This window comes from Corella eumyota, chromosome 7 (assembly GCF_963082875.1).
Source record: "Corella eumyota chromosome 7, kaCorEumy4.1, whole genome shotgun sequence".
Lineage (NCBI taxonomy): Eukaryota > Metazoa > Chordata > Ascidiacea > Phlebobranchia > Corellidae > Corella > Corella eumyota.
This window is the reverse complement of record NC_137496.1, coordinates 8274225-8289638: the sequence shown is the minus strand read 5'-3', so window position 1 is coordinate 8289638 and position 15414 is coordinate 8274225. Positions and strand designations below refer to the sequence as shown.

General features: G+C 37.4%; 30 non-coding genes and 25 pseudogenes across 30 annotated transcripts; all 55 read right to left on the bottom strand.

Annotated features, from left to right (window-relative positions):
- Positions 1-167: 167 nt before the first annotated feature.
- Positions 168-286, bottom strand: LOC145760904 (5S ribosomal RNA). Its single transcript, XR_014286890.1, has one exon. It is a non-coding gene; the product is annotated as a 5S ribosomal RNA (ribosomal RNA).
- A 168-nt stretch (positions 287-454) lies between these two features.
- Positions 455-574, bottom strand: LOC145761524 (5S ribosomal RNA; annotated as a pseudogene).
- Positions 575-721: 147 nt separating this feature from the next.
- On the bottom strand, positions 722-840 carry LOC145760903 (5S ribosomal RNA). The gene has a single exon (XR_014286889.1). It is a non-coding gene; the product is annotated as a 5S ribosomal RNA (ribosomal RNA).
- Positions 841-1008: 168 nt separating this feature from the next.
- On the bottom strand, positions 1009-1127 carry LOC145760902 (5S ribosomal RNA). The gene has a single exon (XR_014286888.1). It is a non-coding gene; the product is annotated as a 5S ribosomal RNA (ribosomal RNA).
- Positions 1128-1289: 162 nt separating this feature from the next.
- Positions 1290-1408, bottom strand: LOC145760901 (5S ribosomal RNA). The gene has a single exon (XR_014286887.1). It is a non-coding gene; the product is annotated as a 5S ribosomal RNA (ribosomal RNA).
- A 168-nt stretch (positions 1409-1576) lies between these two features.
- LOC145761521 (5S ribosomal RNA) lies at positions 1577-1696 on the bottom strand (annotated as a pseudogene).
- A 147-nt stretch (positions 1697-1843) lies between these two features.
- On the bottom strand, positions 1844-1963 carry LOC145761614 (5S ribosomal RNA; annotated as a pseudogene).
- A 147-nt stretch (positions 1964-2110) lies between these two features.
- LOC145761520 (5S ribosomal RNA) lies at positions 2111-2230 on the bottom strand (annotated as a pseudogene).
- Positions 2231-2377: 147 nt separating this feature from the next.
- On the bottom strand, positions 2378-2497 carry LOC145761519 (5S ribosomal RNA; annotated as a pseudogene).
- A 147-nt stretch (positions 2498-2644) lies between these two features.
- On the bottom strand, positions 2645-2763 carry LOC145760900 (5S ribosomal RNA). Its single transcript, XR_014286886.1, has one exon. It is a non-coding gene; the product is annotated as a 5S ribosomal RNA (ribosomal RNA).
- A 168-nt stretch (positions 2764-2931) lies between these two features.
- On the bottom strand, positions 2932-3051 carry LOC145761518 (5S ribosomal RNA; annotated as a pseudogene).
- Positions 3052-3198: 147 nt separating this feature from the next.
- On the bottom strand, positions 3199-3317 carry LOC145760899 (5S ribosomal RNA). Its single transcript, XR_014286885.1, has one exon. It is a non-coding gene; the product is annotated as a 5S ribosomal RNA (ribosomal RNA).
- Positions 3318-3485: 168 nt separating this feature from the next.
- LOC145760898 (5S ribosomal RNA) lies at positions 3486-3604 on the bottom strand. Its single transcript, XR_014286884.1, has one exon. It is a non-coding gene; the product is annotated as a 5S ribosomal RNA (ribosomal RNA).
- A 162-nt stretch (positions 3605-3766) lies between these two features.
- LOC145760896 (5S ribosomal RNA) lies at positions 3767-3885 on the bottom strand. Its single transcript, XR_014286882.1, has one exon. It is a non-coding gene; the product is annotated as a 5S ribosomal RNA (ribosomal RNA).
- Positions 3886-4053: 168 nt separating this feature from the next.
- On the bottom strand, positions 4054-4173 carry LOC145761517 (5S ribosomal RNA; annotated as a pseudogene).
- Positions 4174-4320: 147 nt separating this feature from the next.
- Positions 4321-4440, bottom strand: LOC145761613 (5S ribosomal RNA; annotated as a pseudogene).
- Positions 4441-4587: 147 nt separating this feature from the next.
- Positions 4588-4706, bottom strand: LOC145760895 (5S ribosomal RNA). The gene has a single exon (XR_014286881.1). It is a non-coding gene; the product is annotated as a 5S ribosomal RNA (ribosomal RNA).
- Positions 4707-4874: 168 nt separating this feature from the next.
- On the bottom strand, positions 4875-4994 carry LOC145761516 (5S ribosomal RNA; annotated as a pseudogene).
- A 147-nt stretch (positions 4995-5141) lies between these two features.
- LOC145760894 (5S ribosomal RNA) lies at positions 5142-5260 on the bottom strand. The gene has a single exon (XR_014286880.1). It is a non-coding gene; the product is annotated as a 5S ribosomal RNA (ribosomal RNA).
- Positions 5261-5427: 167 nt separating this feature from the next.
- On the bottom strand, positions 5428-5546 carry LOC145760987 (5S ribosomal RNA). The gene has a single exon (XR_014286968.1). It is a non-coding gene; the product is annotated as a 5S ribosomal RNA (ribosomal RNA).
- Positions 5547-5714: 168 nt separating this feature from the next.
- On the bottom strand, positions 5715-5834 carry LOC145761612 (5S ribosomal RNA; annotated as a pseudogene).
- Positions 5835-5981: 147 nt separating this feature from the next.
- Positions 5982-6100, bottom strand: LOC145760893 (5S ribosomal RNA). The gene has a single exon (XR_014286879.1). It is a non-coding gene; the product is annotated as a 5S ribosomal RNA (ribosomal RNA).
- Positions 6101-6268: 168 nt separating this feature from the next.
- On the bottom strand, positions 6269-6388 carry LOC145761515 (5S ribosomal RNA; annotated as a pseudogene).
- Positions 6389-6535: 147 nt separating this feature from the next.
- LOC145760892 (5S ribosomal RNA) lies at positions 6536-6654 on the bottom strand. The gene has a single exon (XR_014286878.1). It is a non-coding gene; the product is annotated as a 5S ribosomal RNA (ribosomal RNA).
- A 168-nt stretch (positions 6655-6822) lies between these two features.
- On the bottom strand, positions 6823-6942 carry LOC145761514 (5S ribosomal RNA; annotated as a pseudogene).
- A 147-nt stretch (positions 6943-7089) lies between these two features.
- LOC145761513 (5S ribosomal RNA) lies at positions 7090-7209 on the bottom strand (annotated as a pseudogene).
- Positions 7210-7356: 147 nt separating this feature from the next.
- Positions 7357-7475, bottom strand: LOC145760890 (5S ribosomal RNA). Its single transcript, XR_014286876.1, has one exon. It is a non-coding gene; the product is annotated as a 5S ribosomal RNA (ribosomal RNA).
- Positions 7476-7643: 168 nt separating this feature from the next.
- On the bottom strand, positions 7644-7763 carry LOC145761512 (5S ribosomal RNA; annotated as a pseudogene).
- A 147-nt stretch (positions 7764-7910) lies between these two features.
- LOC145760889 (5S ribosomal RNA) lies at positions 7911-8029 on the bottom strand. Its single transcript, XR_014286875.1, has one exon. It is a non-coding gene; the product is annotated as a 5S ribosomal RNA (ribosomal RNA).
- A 168-nt stretch (positions 8030-8197) lies between these two features.
- LOC145760888 (5S ribosomal RNA) lies at positions 8198-8316 on the bottom strand. The gene has a single exon (XR_014286874.1). It is a non-coding gene; the product is annotated as a 5S ribosomal RNA (ribosomal RNA).
- Positions 8317-8478: 162 nt separating this feature from the next.
- LOC145760887 (5S ribosomal RNA) lies at positions 8479-8597 on the bottom strand. The gene has a single exon (XR_014286873.1). It is a non-coding gene; the product is annotated as a 5S ribosomal RNA (ribosomal RNA).
- A 168-nt stretch (positions 8598-8765) lies between these two features.
- On the bottom strand, positions 8766-8885 carry LOC145761509 (5S ribosomal RNA; annotated as a pseudogene).
- Positions 8886-9032: 147 nt separating this feature from the next.
- On the bottom strand, positions 9033-9152 carry LOC145761611 (5S ribosomal RNA; annotated as a pseudogene).
- A 147-nt stretch (positions 9153-9299) lies between these two features.
- LOC145760886 (5S ribosomal RNA) lies at positions 9300-9418 on the bottom strand. The gene has a single exon (XR_014286872.1). It is a non-coding gene; the product is annotated as a 5S ribosomal RNA (ribosomal RNA).
- A 168-nt stretch (positions 9419-9586) lies between these two features.
- LOC145761508 (5S ribosomal RNA) lies at positions 9587-9706 on the bottom strand (annotated as a pseudogene).
- Positions 9707-9853: 147 nt separating this feature from the next.
- Positions 9854-9972, bottom strand: LOC145760883 (5S ribosomal RNA). Its single transcript, XR_014286870.1, has one exon. It is a non-coding gene; the product is annotated as a 5S ribosomal RNA (ribosomal RNA).
- A 168-nt stretch (positions 9973-10140) lies between these two features.
- On the bottom strand, positions 10141-10260 carry LOC145761507 (5S ribosomal RNA; annotated as a pseudogene).
- A 147-nt stretch (positions 10261-10407) lies between these two features.
- Positions 10408-10527, bottom strand: LOC145761506 (5S ribosomal RNA; annotated as a pseudogene).
- Positions 10528-10674: 147 nt separating this feature from the next.
- On the bottom strand, positions 10675-10793 carry LOC145760882 (5S ribosomal RNA). The gene has a single exon (XR_014286869.1). It is a non-coding gene; the product is annotated as a 5S ribosomal RNA (ribosomal RNA).
- A 168-nt stretch (positions 10794-10961) lies between these two features.
- LOC145761505 (5S ribosomal RNA) lies at positions 10962-11081 on the bottom strand (annotated as a pseudogene).
- A 147-nt stretch (positions 11082-11228) lies between these two features.
- On the bottom strand, positions 11229-11347 carry LOC145760881 (5S ribosomal RNA). The gene has a single exon (XR_014286868.1). It is a non-coding gene; the product is annotated as a 5S ribosomal RNA (ribosomal RNA).
- Positions 11348-11515: 168 nt separating this feature from the next.
- Positions 11516-11634, bottom strand: LOC145760880 (5S ribosomal RNA). The gene has a single exon (XR_014286867.1). It is a non-coding gene; the product is annotated as a 5S ribosomal RNA (ribosomal RNA).
- A 162-nt stretch (positions 11635-11796) lies between these two features.
- On the bottom strand, positions 11797-11915 carry LOC145760879 (5S ribosomal RNA). Its single transcript, XR_014286866.1, has one exon. It is a non-coding gene; the product is annotated as a 5S ribosomal RNA (ribosomal RNA).
- Positions 11916-12083: 168 nt separating this feature from the next.
- On the bottom strand, positions 12084-12203 carry LOC145761504 (5S ribosomal RNA; annotated as a pseudogene).
- Positions 12204-12350: 147 nt separating this feature from the next.
- On the bottom strand, positions 12351-12469 carry LOC145760877 (5S ribosomal RNA). Its single transcript, XR_014286865.1, has one exon. It is a non-coding gene; the product is annotated as a 5S ribosomal RNA (ribosomal RNA).
- Positions 12470-12637: 168 nt separating this feature from the next.
- LOC145761503 (5S ribosomal RNA) lies at positions 12638-12757 on the bottom strand (annotated as a pseudogene).
- A 147-nt stretch (positions 12758-12904) lies between these two features.
- LOC145760986 (5S ribosomal RNA) lies at positions 12905-13023 on the bottom strand. The gene has a single exon (XR_014286967.1). It is a non-coding gene; the product is annotated as a 5S ribosomal RNA (ribosomal RNA).
- A 168-nt stretch (positions 13024-13191) lies between these two features.
- Positions 13192-13310, bottom strand: LOC145760876 (5S ribosomal RNA). The gene has a single exon (XR_014286864.1). It is a non-coding gene; the product is annotated as a 5S ribosomal RNA (ribosomal RNA).
- A 162-nt stretch (positions 13311-13472) lies between these two features.
- On the bottom strand, positions 13473-13591 carry LOC145760875 (5S ribosomal RNA). Its single transcript, XR_014286863.1, has one exon. It is a non-coding gene; the product is annotated as a 5S ribosomal RNA (ribosomal RNA).
- A 168-nt stretch (positions 13592-13759) lies between these two features.
- LOC145761502 (5S ribosomal RNA) lies at positions 13760-13879 on the bottom strand (annotated as a pseudogene).
- Positions 13880-14026: 147 nt separating this feature from the next.
- LOC145760874 (5S ribosomal RNA) lies at positions 14027-14145 on the bottom strand. The gene has a single exon (XR_014286862.1). It is a non-coding gene; the product is annotated as a 5S ribosomal RNA (ribosomal RNA).
- Positions 14146-14313: 168 nt separating this feature from the next.
- Positions 14314-14433, bottom strand: LOC145761501 (5S ribosomal RNA; annotated as a pseudogene).
- A 147-nt stretch (positions 14434-14580) lies between these two features.
- On the bottom strand, positions 14581-14699 carry LOC145760985 (5S ribosomal RNA). Its single transcript, XR_014286966.1, has one exon. It is a non-coding gene; the product is annotated as a 5S ribosomal RNA (ribosomal RNA).
- A 168-nt stretch (positions 14700-14867) lies between these two features.
- Positions 14868-14987, bottom strand: LOC145761610 (5S ribosomal RNA; annotated as a pseudogene).
- A 147-nt stretch (positions 14988-15134) lies between these two features.
- On the bottom strand, positions 15135-15253 carry LOC145760873 (5S ribosomal RNA). The gene has a single exon (XR_014286861.1). It is a non-coding gene; the product is annotated as a 5S ribosomal RNA (ribosomal RNA).
- Positions 15254-15414: the final 161 nt, after the last annotated feature.

Sequence of the window (15414 nt, the reverse complement as noted above, 5' to 3'; positions counted from 1 at the left end):
ACATGATGTGGTGAGCCAACACATTTATCATTAACCGTGTATATTTAAAATAAAATAAATGACTTGCGTCGCTAAGCAATTATATCAAATATATTAGTTTTCAAAAATTTTGATAAAAAATGACTTCTACATAAAGTACTTTCTAATATGCTATAAAACTTATTAAATGCCTACGACACCCGGTATTCCCAGGCGGTCACCCATCCAAGTACTAACCGGGCCCGACGTTGCTTAACTTCCCAGATCGGACGAGATGGGGTGTACTCAACGTGGTATGGTCGTAGGCAATGTGATGTGGTGAGCCAACACATTTATCATTAACCGTGTATATTTAAAATAAAATAAATGACTTGCGTCGCTTAGCAATTATATCAAATATATTAGTTTTCAAAAATTTTGATAAAAAATGACTTCTACATAAAGTACTTTCTAATATGCTATAAAACTTATAAAATGCCTACGACACCCGGTATTCCCAGGCGGTCACCCATCCAAGTACTAACCGGGCCCGACGTTGCTTAACTTCCCAGATCGGACGAGATGGGGTGTACTCAACGTGATGTGGTGAGCCAACACATTTATCATTAACCGTGTATATTTAAAATAAAATAAATGACTTGCGTCCCTTAGAAGTTATATCAAATATATTAATTTTCAAAAATTTTGATAAAAAATGACTTCTACATAAAGTACTTTCTAATATGCTATAAAACTTATAAAATGCCTACGACACCCGGTATTCCCAGGCGGTCACCCATCCAAGTACTAACCGGGCCCGACGTTGCTTAACTTCCCAGATCGGACGAGATGGGGTGTACTCAACGTGGTATGGTCGTAGGCAATGTGATGTGGTGAGCCAACACATTTATCATTAACCGTGTATATTTAAAATAAAATAAATGACTTGCGTCCCTTAGCAGTTATATCAAATATATTAATTTTCAAAAATTTTGATAAAAAATGACTTCTACATAAGGTACTTTCTAATATGCTAAAAAACTTATAAAATGCCTACGACACCCGGTATTCCCAGGCGGTCACCCATCCAAGTACTAACCGGGCCCGACGTTGCTTAACTTCCCAGATCGGACGAGATGGGGTGTACTCAACGTGGTATGGTCGTAGGCAATGTGATGTGCCAACACATTTATCATTGAACGTGTATATTTAAAATAAAATAAATGACTTGCGTCGCCTAGCAATTATATCAAATATATTAATTTTCAAAAATTTCTATAAAAATGACTTATACATAAGGTACTTTCTAATATGCTAAAAAACTTATAAAATGCCTACGACACCCGGTATTCCCAGGCGGTCACCCATCCAAGTACTAACCGGGCCCGACGTTGCTTAACTTCCCAGATCGGACGAGATGGGGTGTACTCAACGTGGTATGGTCGTAGGCAATGTGATGTGGTGAGCCAACACATTTATCATTAACCGTGTATATTTAAAATAAAATAAATGACTTGCGTCGCTTAGCAATTATATCAAATATATTAGTTTTCAAAAATTTTGATAAAAAATGACTTCTACATAAAGTACTTTCTAATATGCTATAAAACTTATAAAATGCCTACGACACCCGGTATTCCCAGGCGGTCACCCATCCAAGTACTAACCGGGCCCGACGTTGCTTAACTTCCCAGATCGGACGAGATGGGGTGTACTCAACGTGATGTGGTGAGCCAACACATTTATCATTAACCGTGTATATTTAAAATAAAATAAATGACTTGCGTCCCTTAGCAGTTATATCAAATATATTAGTTTTCAAAAATTTTGATAAAAAATGACTTCTACATAAAGTACTTTCTAATATGCTATAAAACTTATAAAATGCCTACGACACCCGGTATTCCCAGGCGGTCACCCATCCAAGTACTAACCGGGCCCGACGTTGCTTAACTTCCCAGATCGGACGAGATGGGGTGTACTTAACGTGATGTGGTGAGCCAACACATTTATCATTAACCGTGTATATTTAAAATAAAATAAATGACTTGCGTCGCTAAGCAATTATATCGAATATATTAGTTTTCAAAAATTTTGATAAAAAATGACTTCTACATAAAGTACTTTCTAATATGCTATAAAACTTATTAAATGCCTACGACACCCGGTATTCCCAGGCGGTCACCCATCCAAGTACTAACCGGGCCCGACGTTGCTTAACTTCCCAGATCGGACGAGATGGGGTGTACTCAACGTGATGTGGTGAGCCAACACATTTATCATTAACCGTGTATATTTAAAATAAAATAAATGACTTGCGTCCCTTAGAAGTTATATCAAATATATTAATTTTCAAAAATTTTGATAAAAAATGACTTCTACATAAAGTACTTTCTAATATGCTATAAAACTTATAAAATGCCTACGACACCCGGTATTCCCAGGCGGTCACCCATCCAAGTACTAACCGGGCCCGACGTTGCTTAACTTCCCAGATCGGACGAGATGGGGTGTACTCAACGTGATGTGGTGAGCCAACACATTTATCATTAACCGTGTATATTTAAAATAAAATAAATGACTTGCGTCGCTAAGCAATTATATCAAATATATTAGTTTTCAAAAATTTTGATAAAAAATGACTTCTACATAAAGTACTTTCTAATATGCTATAAAACTTATTAAATGCCTACGACACCCGGTATTCCCAGGCGGTCACCCATCCAAGTACTAACCGGGCCCGACGTTGCTTAACTTCCCAGATCGGACGAGATGGGGTGTACTCAACGTGGTATGGTCGTAGGCAATGTGATGTGGTGAGCCAACACATTTATCATTAACCGTGTATATTTAAAATAAAATAAATGACTTGCGTCGCTTAGCAATTATATCAAATATATTAGTTTTCAAAAATTTTGATAAAAAATGACTTCTACATAAAGTACTTTCTAATATGCTATAAAACTTATAAAATGCCTACGACACCCGGTATTCCCAGGCGGTCACCCATCCAAGTACTAACCGGGCCCGACGTTGCTTAACTTCCCAGATCGGACGAGATGGGGTGTACTCAACGTGATGTGGTGAGCCAACACATTTATCATTAACCGTGTATATTTAAAATAAAATAAATGACTTGCGTCCCTTAGAAGTTATATCAAATATATTAATTTTCAAAAATTTTGATAAAAAATGACTTCTACATAAAGTACTTTCTAATATGCTATAAAACTTATAAAATGCCTACGACACCCGGTATTCCCAGGCGGTCACCCATCCAAGTACTAACCGGGCCCGACGTTGCTTAACTTCCCAGATCGGACGAGATGGGGTGTACTCAACGTGGTATGGTCGTAGGCAATGTGATGTGGTGAGCCAACACATTTATCATTAACCGTGTATATTTAAAATAAAATAAATGACTTGCGTCCCTTAGCAGTTATATCAAATATATTAATTTTCAAAAATTTTGATAAAAAATGACTTCTACATAAGGTACTTTCTAATATGCTAAAAAACTTATAAAATGCCTACGACACCCGGTATTCCCAGGCGGTCACCCATCCAAGTACTAACCGGGCCCGACGTTGCTTAACTTCCCAGATCGGACGAGATGGGGTGTACTCAACGTGGTATGGTCGTAGGCAATGTGATGTGCCAACACATTTATCATTGAACGTGTATATTTAAAATAAAATAAATGACTTGCGTCGCCTAGCAATTATATCAAATATATTAATTTTCAAAAATTTCTATAAAAATGACTTATACATAAGGTACTTTCTAATATGCTAAAAAACTTATAAAATGCCTACGACACCCGGTATTCCCAGGCGGTCACCCATCCAAGTACTAACCGGGCCCGACGTTGCTTAACTTCCCAGATCGGACGAGATGGGGTGTACTCAACGTGGTATGGTCGTAGGCAATGTGATGTGGTGAGCCAACACATTTATCATTAACCGTGTATATTTAAAATAAAATAAATGACTTGCGTCGCTTAGCAATTATATCAAATATATTAGTTTTCAAAAATTTTGATAAAAAATGACTTCTACATAAAGTACTTTCTAATATGCTATAAAACTTATAAAATGCCTACGACACCCGGTATTCCCAGGCGGTCACCCATCCAAGTACTAACCGGGCCCGACGTTGCTTAACTTCCCAGATCGGACGAGATGGGGTGTACTCAACGTGATGTGGTGAGCCAACACATTTATCATTAACCGTGTATATTTAAAATAAAATAAATGACTTGCGTCCCTTAGCAGTTATATCAAATATATTAGTTTTCAAAAATTTTGATAAAAAATGACTTCTACATAAAGTACTTTCTAATATGCTATAAAACTTATAAAATGCCTACGACACCCGGTATTCCCAGGCGGTCACCCATCCAAGTACTAACCGGGCCCGACGTTGCTTAACTTCCCAGATCGGACGAGATGGGGTGTACTTAACGTGATGTGGTGAGCCAACACATTTATCATTAACCGTGTATATTTAAAATAAAATAAATGACTTGCGTCGCTAAGCAATTATATCGAATATATTAGTTTTCAAAAATTTTGATAAAAAATGACTTCTACATAAAGTACTTTCTAATATGCTATAAAACTTATTAAATGCCTACGACACCCGGTATTCCCAGGCGGTCACCCATCCAAGTACTAACCGGGCCCGACGTTGCTTAACTTCCCAGATCGGACGAGATGGGGTGTACTCAACGTGGTATGGTCGTAGGCAATGTGATGTGGTGAGCCAACACATTTATCATTAAACGTGTATATTTAAAATAAAATAAATGACTTGCGTCGCTTAGCAATTATATCAAATATATTAGTTTTCAAAAATTTTGATAAAAAATGACTTCTACATAAAGTACTTTCTAATATGCTATAAAACTTATAAAATGCCTACGACACCCGGTATTCCCAGGCGGTCACCCATCCAAGTACTAACCGGGCCCGACGTTGCTTAACTTCCCAGATCGGACGAGATGGGGTGTACTCAACGTGATGTGGTGAGCCAACACATTTATCATTAACCGTGTATATTTAAAATAAAATAAATGACTTGCGTCCCTTAGAAGTTATATCAAATATATTAATTTTCAAAAATTTTGATAAAAAATGACTTCTACATAAAGTACTTTCTAATATGCTATAAAACTTATAAAATGCCTACGACACCCGGTATTCCCAGGCGGTCACCCATCCAAGTACTAACCGGGCCCGACGTTGCTTAACTTCCCAGATCGGACGAGATGGGGTGTACTCAACGTGGTATGGTCGTAGGCAATGTGATGTGGTGAGCCAACACATTTATCATTAACCGTGTATATTTAAAATAAAATAAATGACTTGCGTCGCCTAGCAATTATATCAAATATATTAATTTTCAAAAATTTCGATAAAAATGACTTATACATAAGGTACTTTCTAATATGCTAAAAAACTTATAAAATGCCTACGACACCCGGTATTCCCAGGCGGTCACCCATCTAAGTACTAACCGGGCCCGACGTTGCTTAACTTCCCAGATCGGACGAGATGGGGTGTACTCAACGTGGTATGGTCGTAGGCAATGTGATGTGGTAAGCCAACACATTTATCATTAACCGTGTATATTTAAAATAAAATAAATGACTTGCGTCGCTTAGCAATTATATCAAATATATTAGTTTTCAAAAATTTTGATAAAAAATGACTTCTACATAAAGTACTTTCTAATATGCTATAAAACTTATAAAATGCCTACGACACCCGGTATTCCCAGGCGGTCACCCATCCAAGTACTAACCGGGCCCGACGTTGCTTAACTTCCCAGATCGGACGAGATGGGGTGTACTTAACGTGATGTGGTGAGCCAACACATTTATCATTAACCGTGTATATTTAAAATAAAATAAATGACTTGCGTCGCTAAGCAATTATATCAAATATATTAGTTTTCAAAAATTTTGATAAAAAATGACTTCTACATAAAGTACTTTCTAATATGCTATAAAACTTATTAAATGCCTACGACACCCGGTATTCCCAGGCGGTCACCCATCCAAGTACTAACCGGGCCCGACGTTGCTTAACTTCCCAGATCGGACGAGATGGGGTGTACTCAACGTGGTATGGTCGTAGGCAATGTGATGTGGTGAGCCAACACATTTATCATTAACCGTATATATTTAAAATAAAATAAATGACTTGCGTCGCTTAGCAATTATATCAAATATATTAGTTTTCAAAAATTTTGATAAAAAATGACTTCTACATAAAGTACTTTCTAATATGCTATAAAACTTATAAAATGCCTACGACACCCGGTATTCCCAGGCGGTCACCCATCCAAGTACTAACCGGGCCCGACGTTGCTTAACTTCCCAGATCGGACGAGATGGGGTGTACTCAACGTGATGTGGTGAGCCAACACATTTATCATTAACCGTGTATATTTAAAATAAAATAAATGACTTGCGTCCCTTAGAAGTTATATCAAATATATTAATTTTCAAAAATTTTGATAAAAAATGACTTCTACATAAAGTACTTTCTAATATGCTATAAAACTTATAAAATGCCTACGACACCCGGTATTCCCAGGCGGTCACCCATCCAAGTACTAACCGGGCCCGACGTTGCTTAACTTCCCAGATCGGACGAGATGGGGTGTACTCAACGTGGTATGGTCGTAGGCAATGTGATGTGGTGAGCCAACACATTTATCATTAACCGTGTATATTTAAAATAAAATAAATGACTTGCGTCCCTTAGCAGTTATATCAAATATATTAATTTTCAAAAATTTTGATAAAAAATGACTTCTACATAAGGTACTTTCTAATATGCTAAAAAACTTATAAAATGCCTACGACACCCGGTATTCCCAGGCGGTCACCCATCCAAGTACTAACCGGGCCCGACGTTGCTTAACTTCCCAGATCGGACGAGATGGGGTGTACTCAACGTGATGTGGTGAGCCAACACATTTATCATTAACCGTGTATATTTAAAATAAAATAAATGACTTGCGTCCCTTAGAAGTTATATCAAATATATTAATTTTCAAAAATTTTGGTAAAAAATGACTTCTACATAAAGTACTTTCTAATATGCTATAAAACTTATAAAATGCCTACGACACCCGGTATTCCCAGGCGGTCACCCATCCAAGTACTAACCGGGCCCGACGTTGCTTAACTTCCCAGATCGGACGAGATGGGGTGTACTCAACGTGATGTGGTGAGCCAACACATTTATCATTAACCGTGTATATTTAAAATAAAATAAATGACTTGCGTCGCTAAGCAATTATATCAAATATATTAGTTTTCAAAAATTTTGATAAAAAATGACTTCTACATAAAGTACTTTCTAATATGCTATAAAACTTATTAAATGCCTACGACACCCGGTATTCCCAGGCGGTCACCCATCCAAGTACTAACCGGGCCCGACGTTGCTTAACTTCCCAGATCGGACGAGATGGGGTGTACTCAACGTGGTATGGTCGTAGGCAATGTGATGTGGTGAGCCAACACATTTATCATTAACCGTGTATATTTAAAATAAAATAAATGACTTGCGTCGCTTAGCAATTATATCAAATATATTAGTTTTCAAAAATTTTGATAAAAAATGACTTCTACATAAAGTACTTTCTAATATGCTATAAAACTTATAAAATGCCTACGACACCCGGTATTCCCAGGCGGTCACCCATCCAAGTACTAACCGGGCCCGACGTTGCTTAACTTCCCAGATCGGACGAGATGGGGTGTACTCAACGTGATGTGGTGAGCCAACACATTTATCATTAACCGTGTATATTTAAAATAAAATAAATGACTTGCATCCCTTAGAAGTTATATCAAATATATTAATTTTCAAAAATTTTGATAAAAAATGACTTCTACATAAAGTACTTTCTAATATGCTATAAAACTTATAAAATGCCTACGACACCCGGTATTCCCAGGCGGTCACCCATCCAAGTACTAACCGGGCCCGACGTTGCTTAACTTCCCAGATCGGACGAGATGGGGTGTACTCAACGTGGTATGGTCGTAGGCAATGTGATGTGGTGAGCCAACACATTTATCATTAACCGTGTATATTTAAAATAAAATAAATGACTTGCGTCCCTTAGCAGTTATATCAAATATATTAATTTTCAAAAATTTTGATAAAAAATGACTTCTACATAAGGTACTTTCTAATATGCTAAAAAACTTATAAAATGCCTACGACACCCGGTATTCCCAGGCGGTCACCCATCCAAGTACTAACCGGGCCCGACGTTGCTTAACTTCCCAGATCGGACGAGATGGGGTGTACTCAACGTGGTATGGTCGTAGGCAATGTGATGTGCCAACACATTTATCATTGAACGTGTATATTTAAAATAAAATAAATGACTTGCGTCGCCTAGCAATTATATCAAATATATTAATTTTCAAAAATTTCTATAAAAATGACTTATACATAAGGTACTTTCTAATATGCTAAAAAACTTATAAAATGCCTACGACACCCGGTATTCCCAGGCGGTCACCCATCCAAGTACTAACCGGGCCCGACGTTGCTTAACTTCCCAGATCGGACGAGATGGGGTGTACTCAACGTGGTATGGTCGTAGGCAATGTGATGTGGTGAGCCAACACATTTATCATTAACCGTGTATATTTAAAATAAAATAAATGACTTGCGTCGCTTAGCAATTATATCAAATATATTAGTTTTCAAAAATTTTGATAAAAAATGACTTCTACATAAAGTACTTTCTAATATGCTATAAAACTTATAAAATGCCTACGACACCCGGTATTCCCAGGCGGTCACCCATCCAAGTACTAACCGGGCCCGACGTTGCTTAACTTCCCAGATCGGACGAGATGGGGTGTACTCAACGTGATGTGGTGAGCCAACACATTTATCATTAACCGTGTATATTTAAAATAAAATAAATGACTTGCGTCCCTTAGCAGTTATATCAAATATATTAGTTTTCAAAAATTTTGATAAAAAATGACTTCTACATAAAGTACTTTCTAATATGCTATAAAACTTATAAAATGCCTACGACACCCGGTATTCCCAGGCGGTCACCCATCCAAGTACTAACCGGGCCCGACGTTGCTTAACTTCCCAGATCGGACGAGATGGGGTGTACTTAACGTGATGTGGTGAGCCAACACATTTATCATTAACCGTGTATATTTAAAATAAAATAAATGACTTGCGTCGCTAAGCAATTATATCAAATATATTAGTTTTCAAAAATTTTGATAAAAAATGACTTCTACATAAAGTACTTTCTAATATGCTATAAAACTTATTAAATGCCTACGACACCCGGTATTCCCAGGCGGTCACCCATCCAAGTACTAACCGGGCCCGACGTTGCTTAACTTCCCAGATCGGACGAGATGGGGTGTACTCAACGTGGTATGGTCGTAGGCAATGTGATGTGGTGAGCCAACACATTTATCATTAAACGTGTATATTTAAAATAAAATAAATGACTTGCGTCGCTTAGCAATTATATCAAATATATTAGTTTTCAAAAATTTTGATAAAAAATGACTTCTACATAAAGTACTTTCTAATATGCTATAAAACTTATAAAATGCCTACGACACCCGGTATTCCCAGGCGGTCACCCATCCAAGTACTAACCGGGCCCGACGTTGCTTAACTTCCCAGATCGGACGAGATGGGGTGTACTCAACGTGATGTGGTGAGCCAACACATTTATCATTAACCGTGTATATTTAAAATAAAATAAATGACTTGCGTCCCTTAGAAGTTATATCAAATATATTAATTTTCAAAAATTTTGATAAAAAATGACTTCTACATAAAGTACTTTCTAATATGCTATAAAACTTATAAAATGCCTACGACACCCGGTATTCCCAGGCGGTCACCCATCCAAGTACTAACCGGGCCCGACGTTGCTTAACTTCCCAGATCGGACGAGATGGGGTGTACTCAACGTGGTATGGTCGTAGGCAATGTGATGTGGTGAGCCAACACATTTATCATTAACCGTGTATATTTAAAATAAAATAAATGACTTGCGTCCCTTAGCAGTTATATCAAATATATTAATTTTCAAAAATTTTGATAAAAAATGACTTATACATAAGGTACTTTCTAATATGCTAAAAAACTTATAAAATGCCTACGACACCCGGTATTCCCAGGCGGTCACCCATCCAAGTACTAACCGGGCCCGACGTTGCTTAACTTCCCAGATCGGACGAGATGGGGTGTACTCAACGTGATGTGGTGAGCCAACACATTTATCATTAACCGTGTATATTTAAAATAAAATAAATGACTTGCGTCCCTTAGAAGTTATATCAAATATATTAATTTTCAAAAATTTTGATAAAAAATGACTTCTACATAAAGTACTTTCTAATATGCTATAAAACTTATAAAATGCCTACGACACCCGGTATTCCCAGGCGGTCACCCATCCAAGTACTAACCGGGCCCGACGTTGCTTAACTTCCCAGATCGGACGAGATGGGGTGTACTCAACGTGATGTGGTGAGCCAACACATTTATCATTAACCGTGTATATTTAAAATAAAATAAATGACTTGCGTCGCTAAGCAATTATATCAAATATATTAGTTTTCAAAAATTTTGATAAAAAATGACTTCTACATAAAGTACTTTCTAATATGCTATAAAACTTATTAAATGCCTACGACACCCGGTATTCCCAGGCGGTCACCCATCCAAGTACTAACCGGGCCCGACGTTGCTTAACTTCCCAGATCGGACGAGATGGGGTGTACTCAACGTGGTATGGTCGTAGGCAATGTGATGTGGTGAGCCAACACATTTATCATTAACCGTGTATATTTAAAATAAAATAAATGACTTGCGTCGCTTAGCAATTATATCAAATATATTAGTTTTCAAAAATTTTGATAAAAAATGACTTCTACATAAAGTACTTTCTAATATGCTATAAAACTTATAAAATGCCTACGACACCCGGTATTCCCAGGCGGTCACCCATCCAAGTACTAACCGGGCCCGACGTTGCTTAACTTCCCAGATCGGACGAGATGGGGTGTACTCAACGTGATGTGGTGAGCCAACACATTTATCATTAACCGTGTATATTTAAAATAAAATAAATGACTTGCGTCCCTTAGAAGTTATATCAAATATATTAATTTTCAAAAATTTTGATAAAAAATGACTTCTACATAAAGTACTTTCTAATATGCTATAAAACTTATAAAATGCCTACGACACCCGGTATTCCCAGGCGGTCACCCATCCAAGTACTAACCGGGCCCGACGTTGCTTAACTTCCCAGATCGGACGAGATGGGGTGTACTCAACGTGGTATGGTCGTAGGCAATGTGATGTGGTGAGCCAACACATTTATCATTAACCGTGTATATTTAAAATAAAATAAATGACTTGCGTCCCTTAGCAGTTATATCAAATATATTAATTTTCAAAAATTTTGATAAAAAATGACTTCTACATAAGGTACTTTCTAATATGCTAAAAAACTTATAAAATGCCTACGACACCCGGTATTCCCAGGCGGTCACCCATCCAAGTACTAACCGGGCCCGACGTTGCTTAACTTCCCAGATCGGACGAGATGGGGTGTACTCAACGTGGTATGGTCGTAGGCAATGTGATGTGCCAACACATTTATCATTGAACGTGTATATTTAAAATAAAATAAATGACTTGCGTCGCCTAGCAATTATATCAAATATATTAATTTTCAAAAATTTCTATAAAAATGACTTATACATAAGGTACTTTCTAATATGCTAAAAAACTTATAAAATGCCTACGACACCCGGTATTCCCAGGCGGTCACCCATCCAAGTACTAACCGGGCCCGACGTTGCTTAACTTCCCAGATCGGACGAGATGGGGTGTACTCAACGTGGTATGGTCGTAGGCAATGTGATGTGGTGAGCCAACACATTTATCATTAACCGTGTATATTTAAAATAAAATAAATGACTTGCGTCGCTTAGCAATTATATCAAATATATTAGTTTTCAAAAATTTTGATAAAAAATGACTTCTACATAAAGTACTTTCTAATATGCTATAAAACTTATAAAATGCCTACGACACCCGGTATTCCCAGGCGGTCACCCATCCAAGTACTAACCGGGCCCGACGTTGCTTAACTTCCCAGATCGGACGAGATGGGGTGTACTCAACGTGATGTGGTGAGCCAACACATTTATCATTAACCGTGTATATTTAAAATAAAATAAATGACTTGCGTCCCTTAGAAGTTATATCAAATATATTAATTTTCAAAAATTTTGATAAAAAATGACTTCTACATAAAGTACTTTCTAATATGCTATAAAACTTATAAAATGCCTACGACACCCGGTATTCCCAGGCGGTCACCCATCCAAGTACTAACCGGGCCCGACGTTGCTTAACTTCCCAGATCGGACGAGATGGGGTGTACTCAACGTGGTATGGTCGTAGGCAATGTGATGTGGTGAGCCAACACATTTATCATTAACCGTGTATATTTAAAATAAAATAAATGACTTGCGTCCCTTAGCAGTTATATCAAATATATTAATTTTCAAAAATTTTGATAAAAAATGACTTCTACATAAGGTACTTTCTAATATGCTAAAAAACTTATAAAATGCCTACGACACCCGGTATTCCCAGGCGGTCACCCATCCAAGTACTAACCGGGCCCGACGTTGCTTAACTTCCCAGATCGGACGAGATGGGGTGTACTCAACGTGATGTGGTGAGCCAACACATTTATCATTAACCGTGTATATTTAAAATAAAATAAATGACTTGCGTCCCTTAGAAGTTATATCAAATATATTAATTTTCAAAAATTTTGATAAAAAATGACTTCTACATAAAGTACTTTCTAATATGCTAAAAAACTTATAAAATGCCTACGACACCCGGTATTCCCAGGCGGTCACCCATCTAAGTACTAACCGGGCCCGACGTTGCTTAACTTCCCAGATCGGACGAGATGGGGTGTACTCAACGTGGTATGGTCGTAGGCAATGTGATGTGGTGAGCCAACACATTTATCATTAACCGTGTATATTTAAAATAAAATAAATGACTTGCGTCCCTTAGCAGTTATATCAAATATATTAATTTTCAAAAATTTTGATAAAAAATGACTTCTACATAAGGTACTTTCTAATATGCTAAAAAACTTATAAAATGCCTACGACACCCGGTATTCCCAGGCGGTCACCCATCCAAGTACTAACCGGGCCCGACGTTGCTTAACTTCCCAGATCGGACGAGATGGGGTGTACTCAACGTGGTATGGTCGTAGGCAATGTGATGTGCCAACACATTTATCATTGAACGTGTATATTTAAAATAAAATAAATGACTTGCGTCGCCTAGCAATTATATCAAATATATTAATTTTCAAAAATTTCTATAAAAATGACTTATACATAAGGTACTTTCTAATATGCTAAAAAACTTATAAAATGCCTACGACACCCGGTATTCCCAGGCGGTCACCCATCCAAGTACTAACCGGGCCCGACGTTGCTTAACTTCCCAGATCGGACGAGATGGGGTGTACTCAACGTGGTATGGTCGTAGGCAATGTGATGTGGTGAGCCAACACATTTATCATTAACCGTGTATATTTAAAATAAAATAAATGACTTGCGTCGCTTAGCAATTATATCAAATATATTAGTTTTCAAAAATTTTGATAAAAAATGACTTCTACATAAAGTACTTTCTAATATGCTATAAAACTTATAAAATGCCTACGACACCCGGTATTCCCAGGCGGTCACCCATCCAAGTACTAACCGGGCCCGACGTTGCTTAACTTCCCAGATCGGACGAGATGGGGTGTACTCAACGTGATGTGGTGAGCCAACACATTTATCATTAACCGTGTATATTTAAAATAAAATAAATGACTTGCGTCCCTTAGAAGTTATATCAAATATATTAATTTTCAAAAATTTTGATAAAAAATGACTTCTACATAAAGTACTTTCTAATATGCTATAAAACTTATAAAATGCCTACGACACCCGGTATTCCCAGGCGGTCACCCATCCAAGTACTAACCGGGCCCGACGTTGCTTAACTTCCCAGATCGGACGAGATGGGGTGTACTCAACGTGGTATGGTCGTAGGCAATGTGATGTGGTGAGCCAACACATTTATCATTAACCGTGTATATTTAAAATAAAATAAATGACTTGCGTCCCTTAGCAGTTATATCAAATATATTAATTTTCAAAAATTTTGATAAAAAATGACTTCTACATAAGGTACTTTCTAATATGCTAAAAAACTTATAAAATGCCTACGACACCCGGTATTCCCAGGCGGTCACCCATCCAAGTACTAACCGGGCCCGACGTTGCTTAACTTCCCAGATCGGACGAGATGGGGTGTACTCAACGTGATGTGGTGAGCCAACACATTTATCATTAACCGTGTATATTTAAAATAAAATAAATGACTTGCGTCCCTTAGAAGTTATATCAAATATATTAATTTTCAAAAATTTTGATAAAAAATGACTTCTACATAAAGTACTTTCTAATATGCTAAAAAACTTATAAAATGCCTACGACACCCGGTATTCCCAGGCGGTCACCCATCTAAGTACTAACCGGGCCCGACGTTGCTTAACTTCCCAGATCGGACGAGATGGGGTGTACTCAACGTGGTATGGTCGTAGGCAATGTGATGTGGTAAGCCAACACATTTATCATTAACCGTGTATATTTAAAATAAAATAAATGACTTGCGTCGCTTAGCAATTATATCAAATATATTAGTTTTCAAAAATTTTGATAAAAAATGACTTCTACATAAAGTACTTTCTAATATGCTATAAAACTTATAAAATGCCTACGACACCCGGTATTCCCAGGCGGTCACCCATCCAAGTACTAACCGGGCCCGACGTTGCTTAACTTCCCAGATCGGACGAGATGGGGTGTACTTAACGTGATGTGGTGAGCCAACACATTTATCATTAACCGTGTATATTTAAAATAAAATAAATGACTTGCGTCGCTAAGCAATTATATCAAATATATTAGTTTTCAAAAATTTTGATAAAAAATGACTTCTACATAAAGTACTTTCTAATATGCTATAAAACTTATTAAATGCCTACGACACCCGGTATTCCCAGGCGGTCACCCATCCAAGTACTAACCGGGCCCGACGTTGCTTAACTTCCCAGATCGGACGAGATGGGGTGTACTCAACGTGGTATGGTCGTAGGCAATGTGATGTGGTGAGCCAACACATTTATCATTAACCGTGTATATTTAAAATAAAATAAATGACTTGCGTCGCTTAGCAATTATATCAAATATATTAGTTTTCGAAAATTTTGATAAAAAATGACTTCTACATAAAGTACTTTCTAATATGCTATAAAACT